We start from the raw sequence: 8,337 nt of genomic DNA, 5'->3' as shown, positions 1-8,337 counted from the left end.
GAGCTACTAACCCAAAAAGGATCCAGCCGGTTTCCGTGGAGGGAGTGGGGCAGAGGAGGGGGCTCCGATGCCCCCCAACTAGGGATGGGGCACACGGTGCGCAGCCCCAGACACTCTGCGGGCCCGGAGCACGAGCCTAGGGCTCCCCGCTCCCCTGCGGATGCGCGCCCTCTGCCCACTGGCGCCGCCAAGCAAGGCGCAAGGGACAGGGCAGGAGCTGGGCTGAAGACTGCCGCCTAGACAAGTTCACAGCCAGCCCTGCAGCTCGGGTAACCTAGCAGAGTGCTGGGGCTGGGCCCTCGAGGGAGGAGGCGTAGGCGGGACCCCTTCCCCACACACTCCCCACCCCGCCCGGTTTCTCCTCCTCCTTCCTCGCTCGCCTCTCCTCGTCCCTCGACTCGGCAGCCAATCCCAGCCGCGCTCCTGCAGTGTTCGTAGGGCGGGTGGTGGCGCGGAGCCCGGAGGTGGCTCAGAGAGCTTCAGCTTTGTGCCCGGCGACAGGTAAGGCGCGCGGGGGAATTGGGGTCAGGCTTTTTCTGAAACACTCCAGAAGGAGCTTGAAAACCGAGGCGCGCGGGAGATCCCGCGCCTGGCCAGCCACCGGCCGAGAGCTCTCGGCGCCGCCCACCTCGCCCGGACCGGCAGGGACCGGGCGCAAGCGAGACTCGACTGGCCGGCGATCGCTACGGGCTCCTTGGGGAGGGCCTGAGTCAAATAAACAAAGGCCGAGTATTAAGAACGTTTCATCCCTATTTCATTTGTAAAATGGTGATGGTTTCGGGTTTTATGTAGAGGTATTCAGCTAGTGTTCGGGCGATGTGGCGTAGTGGGGCGGCAGCGAACGGCTCTGCTCGGCATCTCCAGCGGCGGTGAGAACTCGGCCGGCCGGGACTCCAGGGTCCCGCCGGCCTGGGGTTCTGCTCCTTGGTATGAATCCTCCGCAGGTCACTTAACCTTTCCTGACTGCGCTTTCCCCTTTGGAAACTGGAAACTCTTAGCATTTCAAACGTTGTTCTGCGGGTTACATGATTTAAGTGCACTCTAGTAAAACTAAGGCTGAGCTCCCAGCAACAAGGTTATCTAGACACAAATATTTAGAAGTACTGATATCCTGAATTGTCCCACAAAGGAACTAGGGTGGTTTGCAACAAAATCATGTAGAGGCGTAGCAAGTCAGCAGAAAATAAATGTAACCAGATATGGGGAGCAAAGATAATGTAAGACAGAAAGTAAGTCCAGGGGGAAAAATAAAGTGTGAACTTGCTGTGAAAATGGAAATGTTCTATATTTAATTAATTGACTTTTAAATAGTGTGTGTGTTTGTTAAACAGTATGGAGGTTCCTCAGAAAACTGAAAATAGAATTACCATAGGATCCAGCCATCCCACTCCTGGACCTATACCCTGAGAAAACTGTAATTCTAAAAGAAACATGCAACCCGATGTTCCTAACAGCATTATTCACAACAGCCAAACATGGAAACAAGATAAATGTCCAGTGACGGATGGATAAATAAGATAAGATACATATAAACAGTGGAGTATTAACTCAGCCACAAAAAAGGAAACAGTCATGCAACTAGAGATTATCATTCTAAGTGAAGTAAGTCAGAATGAGAAATACCATACGATATGACTAATATGTGGAGTCTGAAATATAGCACAAATGACAGAGATAGACTCACAGACATAGAGTACAGACTTATGCTTGCCAAGGGGGAGAGGGGAAGGGATAGGGATGGACTGGGAGTTTGGGGTTGGTATATGCAAAATATTACATTTAGAATGGATAAACAGCAAGGTCCTAATGTATAGCACGGGGAACTGTATCCAGTCTCCTGGATAAGCTATAATGGAAAAGAATATTTTACAAAGAATATTTAATATGTGTATAACTGAGTCACTTTGTTGTACAGCAGAGATTGGCACATTGTAAATCTGCTATACTTCAATTTAAAAAAACAGTGTGTGTCTAATGGCTACCTTGAGGCTTCCCTGATGGCTCAAGCGGTAAAGAATCTGCCTGCAATGCAGGAGCCACAGGAGATGCAGGTTTGATCCCTGGGTCAGGAAGATTCCCTGGAGAAGGAAATGGCAACCCACTCCAGTATTCTTGCCTGGAGAATCTCATGGACAGAGGAGCTTGGCGGTCTATAGTCCATGGGGTTGCAGAGAGACATGACTGAAACAAATTAGCCTACAGTGGCTACCATATAGGACATTGCAGGTCTATATTGCTTTTGTGCTGAATCTCAAGTTTGCCTCTAGGAAAGTAAACTTGGTCAGTTGCATAAGTACATGTCATTTGAAAGTAAAGAATACTTCATTCATTCATTCATTCCTCAAATATGAATGACCTTGAAGGAAGTAGAGTCATTCCTTATAACTGGCTGTAAAGACAATTTTCTGGTTTTCATTATTAAAGCACCCTGATATATTGCCATGTGAAATTCTATGCACTCGAGGAACTGGGGCTGGGAGGGATGGAATCAGTGAATATGGCATAATAGCTTATTTTTAGAGTTTTAAATAATTATATAAATGTTAACTAACCTTTATAGCAAAATTTATTTTATTAACTTTTTTGGACTGCGCTGGGTCTTCATTGCTTATTTGCCACGTGGCATGTAGAATCTTGGTTCCCTGACCAGGGATCGAACCTACAACCCATGCACTGAAAGGTGGATTCTTAACCACTGGACCACCAGGGAAGACCTGCAAAATTTAAAATATATAGATAACCACAAAGAAATCACTAAAAATTCTACCACTCAGAGACATAATTACAATTACTATTTTGATGTATTTTTCCAGAGTTTTGCCCCAGGTAGTCATTTTATTTTCCTTGGTAGGCCCCAAAGTATCAGCTCCCTTCAAGAAAGGAAAATTCAGCCTAGGGGTAAAGGTCACTTTTACCTTAACTCTTGGACCTCTCAGGCCAGCACCCAGCCCTATCTGAGAAGGTCACCATCTCCCTAATCCTTCCCCCATTCTTTGTTGAGTCAGTGTGAGCACAAGTTGGAAAAGAATTTTCAGACATAGAGCATTTCAGAAGGGAATGAGTTTATTAAGAACAAAGAGCAGAGATAATGTGGGCAGAGATAATGTGAGCACAGTGGGCTGACCTCCTGACAGACCAGGGAAAGCCAACAATTTTCATGTGTTCAAAGTCAAATTTTTATAGCCTCAAGACGAAGAAAATTCCTGCTGAAAGGTTGGCGTTAGGCGATTGACTGGGACGCTATAGTGTGTTTACAGGAATGGGCATCTTTGCCTAATTGGGAGTCAGGAAGCTTGTCAGTGATATCAGGGGCTTTGGACAACAGTTACAGAGGGGCTCAATCAGCTTTGGAGGTGACCTGGGTTCTGGGCTCCACTTCTGAGGCCTTGGTGCAAGGCACCTGTGGCCTGGGGCAGGACTCAACATACTTCTGCCAGTGGCCTGGCTTGAGAGCAGTGGTTATAGGCATCTGAGAGCATTTCAGAGAGGAGGAAAGTCACAGCTGTGGGTCATTCTGCAGGAGGAGTAATCAACCTCGAAACTGTTGATATTTGGAGCTGGATAACTCTTTGTTGTGGGAGGCTGTCGAAGATGGTTAGCAGCATGCTGGCTGCTAACGAAGATGGTCAGCAGCATGCTGGCTCACTCCCCGCTTCTCATTCTAACAATCAGAAATGTTGATTGAGACCATTGGGTTACCGGAAATTGCCATATTATTCATGGTATGCTCTAGAGAGGTTCATATTCCAGTTTGCACTTAGAAGAAAGACTAAGATGGAAAGAGAGGCATAGTTTAACCAAGGAAGCTGTTTAGTCCTGGCTGTACCATTCATTTACGGAGAGATTTTGGTGGGCAAGTATATTGGTTAGAATGGAAACAGGAAAAAAAAAACACACACACACAAAAATGCAAGACATTTTTGAAGGGACTCTATAGAAGAGGGGATAGGTTTCACGGAACCAACAAATGACAGTAAGGCACCCAGGTAAGAGGGTTGGTGGGATGCCATCCCCACCCCTGTCTGAAGGGGCAGGGAAAGGACTGTGGTTCCAGAGCTTGGAGGTGAGAGTCGGGGTGCAGCTCCCAAGGAGGGCTCGCCCTCCAGGGCTGCAGGGGGCCCTTGGCAGAAGTCAGCCACTGCTGGACCAGCAGCTTAGTGGGACAGGACAAGTCGGGGAAAAGTTCACCAGCCTCTCCTTTTGTCTAAACCCCATACTGCTCAGCCACACGACTGGCTACTCAATCAAGAGGCGAGGTGTTGGGGCAAAGTATAGTGACTCTTTTTGGAGAGAGAGAAGAAGAGAGAGAGAGAGAAGAGAGAGAGAAGATGGTAACCTAGTGTCCCAAGGAACCATCTAACCCCTGAGTTAGAATCCAGGCTTCAAAGGGGGCAGGGGTGTAGCTAGTTGTTGCAGAAGTCTTGGTGCGGACCAGACCAGGAAGGGGATGTGATAATGCTTCGCTCTTGCAGCTGTCCATGTAGGTCTGCTGTCAACCTCCAACAGGACCAGTGTGATCCTCTGTTGTGCAACTTTTTATCTTTATATAAATGGAAACTGTTAGGCCTTGAAAGAGCAAGCCTGGGAGGCAAAGCCTTGAGAATGTGCTGCCTTGCATATTTCGGGCCAGAGGCAACATTGTTTGGCAAAGAGGTAAGATCCAGAGTGACCAGGCAGGGAGTCAGGTTTGTTCTGTGTTACACCTTTCCCCTCCTCTGATCTCCTTCTCTGGCCAGTGCCAGGCGGAAGCTGGAGGGTGAAGCAGGCCAGGAGACGCAGCCTAGGGAGGTCAGCCAGTTCCTGAGTGGGGAGGAGGAGGGCAGATGGAGAACCACCAGCAGCAAGTGATTTACTGTCTTCCTGTCTCTGCAGAATGAAAGTTTGAGGGCTCTAACTTCTTAAGGGTTGCTGTGGGAATAAAAGGCGATAGGCAAAGATGTTTTTGAAAAAGAAAACACAAACACATGTAGCCACTGCTGCTTTTGATCTCTGGCTGTTTTAAGTGGTAATGTCAAGTCATGTTATTTTAGCTAAGGCAGGATTTTTTTTTCCAGCTTTATTGAGGTATAATTGACAAAAACATTCTAAGATACTTAAAGTGTATATAGTGTGATGTTTGATACACAGATAACATTATGAAAGTATTCTCTCCATGCAGTAAACTAGTACACATTTACTGGTTTTGGTGAGAACATTTAGGTTCTGCTCTTAGCAAATTTCAGTCATACATGACTGTTATCAACTGTAGTTACCATGTTTTACAATAGATCCTCAGACCTTATTCATGTTGTAGCTAAAATTTTGTATCTTTTTACCTATTTCTCCCTATTTCTCCTACACTGGGTACCAGTTTTCTAGTAGATTCCATGCATTAAGTGGTGGAATCACTTATAAGTGATACCATGCATTAGTTGTCTTTCTCTGCCTGGCTTATTTCACTTAGCATGATGCTGTCTGAGTTCACCTATGTTGTCACAAATAACTATTTTCTAACCTTTTTAAGGCTGAATAATATTCCATATAGAGTCATCCCTCACTCTCTGTAGGGCATTGGTTCCAGGAGCCCCTGTGGATACCAAAATCTTTGGGTCCTCAAGTCCTTTGTATAAAATGGTGCAATATAATGAATATAGTCAGTTTCCTTATCTGTGCATTACACAGCCTTAGGTATGCAGGGCTGACTCTATATGAATCAGTCTTATCCTTTCACTGTTTGCATTACTTAGCTTGTTTCTGGGTCTCGGCTGTTGTAGATAATGCTGCAGTGAACATGGGAGTACATTTATACCTCTTTGAGATAATCATTTTGTTTCCTTTGGGTGTGTACCCAGCAGTGGGATTGCTGGATCACACAGTGGTTCTGTTCTTAATTTCTTGAGGAATCTCCATATTGTTTTCCGTAGTGGCTGTACCGGTTTACATTCCCGGTAACAGTACACAAGCTCTCACTTTTTCCTACATCCTCACCAGTATTCGTTCTCTAGTGAGATAATCTCTCTTTTTTATTTCCCCGATGATTAATAGTGTTGAATGCTGAAAGCCTTTTGTGTACCTGTTGACCATTTGTATGTCTTTGGAAGAATGCTTATTAAGTTTCTCTGCCCAGTTTTAAATTGGACCATTTGGGGTATTTTGCCATTGAGTTGTAGGAGTTCCTCATATATTTTGGTTATTAACCCCTTATTAGATACCTGATTTGCAGAGATATTTTCCCATTCCATGGCCTCCTTTGCCTTGCAGAAGCTCTTTAGTTTCCTATAGTCTGTCTTGTTTATTTTTGCTTTTGTTGTCTTTGCTTTTGGTGTCAAATCCAAAAAAATCATTGCCAAGACCAAAGGTAAGGAGTTGACTTGCCCCTTATGTATTCTTCCAGGAGACTTACAGTTTCAGATCTTAGGTGGCTCCATACAAAATTTAGGATTGCTCTTCTATTTCTGTGAAGAATACCACTGGAGTTTTAATAAGGATTGCATTGAATCTGTGGATCACTTTGGGTAGTATGGACATAAATAATATTAATTATTTCAATCCATGAGCACAGATTTTTTTCATTTTTTCGTGTCTTTTTCCATTCTTTTCATTAATGTCTTATAGTTTTTTTTCTTTTTTTTTCCTGGCCATGCCATGTGACTTGTGGGATCTTAGTTCCCTGACTAGGAATTAAATCTGGGCCGTCGGCAGTGGAAGCACAGAGTCCTAACCATTGGACCGCCAGGGAATTCCCTTGTAGTGTTCCTTGTAAAGATCTTTTTTAAAATTGAAATTCAGTTGATTTACAATATTGTGTTAATTTCTGCTATACACGAAAGTGATTCGATCATGCATACATATACCTTCCTTTTCTATATGTTCTTTTCCATTATGGTTTATCACAGGATGCTGAATTCCCTGTGCTATACAGTAGGACCTTGTTATTTGACTCAGCCTTTCTTACCTGTTTTGATGTGAATATTTGCTTATTTACCAGATGTGTAGAAGTCACTGAGCTAGTTTCTGGATCTCTTTCAGAAGGGACTCCTCCCACTGTAGCTGTATACTCAGTGTGCCCATACCAGGAGGGGAGCCAGGAGCCTTCTATGTCGTCATCTTGGTCAACTTTATTGCAGGATTTCTTTAAGCTTTTTAATCCTCCATATGCCAACTCAGTTGTGTTGTTTGATATACTAAAACATATCTTTGCTTGTGCCTGAATAGCTTGATATTTTCTACATGTCTTGTACAGAATGATTGTTTTTATAGCTTAACTGTTTACTTTTTTATCATCACAGAAACCATGTCATAATACTTCAGAGTTTGAAAGGGGGCCTTAAATTTTCTCATCTGAAATATGAGAATTTGCAGCCTGTTAAGAAAAACTGCATGAGAAATATATACATGAATCAAACTATCATAGATACACCTTAAACTGATAGGATGTAATCTGTCGATATCTCTATGAAGTTGGTAAAAAGCAACATAGGAAAACAGAACAGACACAAAATAGCAGAAAAACATATGCTCAGTTGTAGAGCATAATACAATTTATACAATTAACATCGAGGTGACACATAACACGTGAAATTTTGCTTGTGAAAGTCTTAATTGATCTGCTAAGGGGAAAGAAAGCACATTCCCTCTTAACAATCCTGAAAAGCATAATTATTGAGATTTTAAAGTGTTAGAAACCAGGGGCTTCCCTGGTAGTCCAGTGGTTAAGAATCCACCTTGCAATGCAAAGGATGTGGGTTCGATCCCTGGTCGGGGAACAAAGATCCCACATGTCCCGGAGCAATTGAGCCCCGAGTGCTGCAACTACTGAGCCCACGGGCCACAACCAGAGAGTGAGTGTGCCACAAGGAAAGACCCCGCGCGACTTGTCAAAGGTCCTGCATGCTGCAACTAAGCCCTGATGCAGCCAAGCAACCAGTAAGTTTTAGACATAAATAGATAGTTAGAAACCAGAGTTACACAGATTCTTCCCGGGTGGAAGATTTATATTCCTTTGTCCCAGCCCCAATACACTTGTCATTTGTGCTATGCTCGGATGTTCCAGCAGTTCATGGTTTTCAAAAGCACTTGGCCAGAAAGAACTAATCTCAGCAATAGGGGACCAAGGTTTTGACCTGGACTTTCTTGGGTATCAGTGCCTAACAGCATGTATGGGCCCCAGAATGTCCTTCTCTCAACCCACCTTTAAAATTGAGTTACTCTCAGATTGTATTGTTTGCAATTATTTGAGTGAATAAGCTGCTCTTTTAAAGGATGGATATACCCTTGTAAGTTTAAATACAGGATACCAGCTGTTCATTCTTAGTAAGAGTGCTTTGACTCCTGATACAACATTTTTCTCCTGTTATA

The 8,337-nt window shown here is 44.1% G+C and overlaps 1 protein-coding gene across 1 annotated transcript in view; it reads left to right on the top strand.

The window, feature by feature from the left end:
- The first annotated feature begins 471 nt into the window (after positions 1–471).
- Positions 472–8,337, top strand: part of BLVRA (biliverdin reductase A) — a 51,294-nt gene continuing 43,428 nt past the window's right edge. The window contains exon 1 of the mRNA XM_004007991.4: positions 472–501. The gene's annotated coding sequence lies outside the window, so the exon portion shown is untranslated. The remainder of the gene's footprint in view (positions 502–8,337) is intronic.

Source organism: Ovis aries, chromosome 4 (assembly GCF_016772045.2).
Source record: "Ovis aries strain OAR_USU_Benz2616 breed Rambouillet chromosome 4, ARS-UI_Ramb_v3.0, whole genome shotgun sequence".
NCBI classification, from domain to species: Eukaryota; Metazoa; Chordata; class Mammalia; order Artiodactyla; family Bovidae; genus Ovis; species Ovis aries.
Note: the sequence above shows the minus strand (reverse complement) of the source record. Positions and strands in the feature narration are given on the sequence as shown.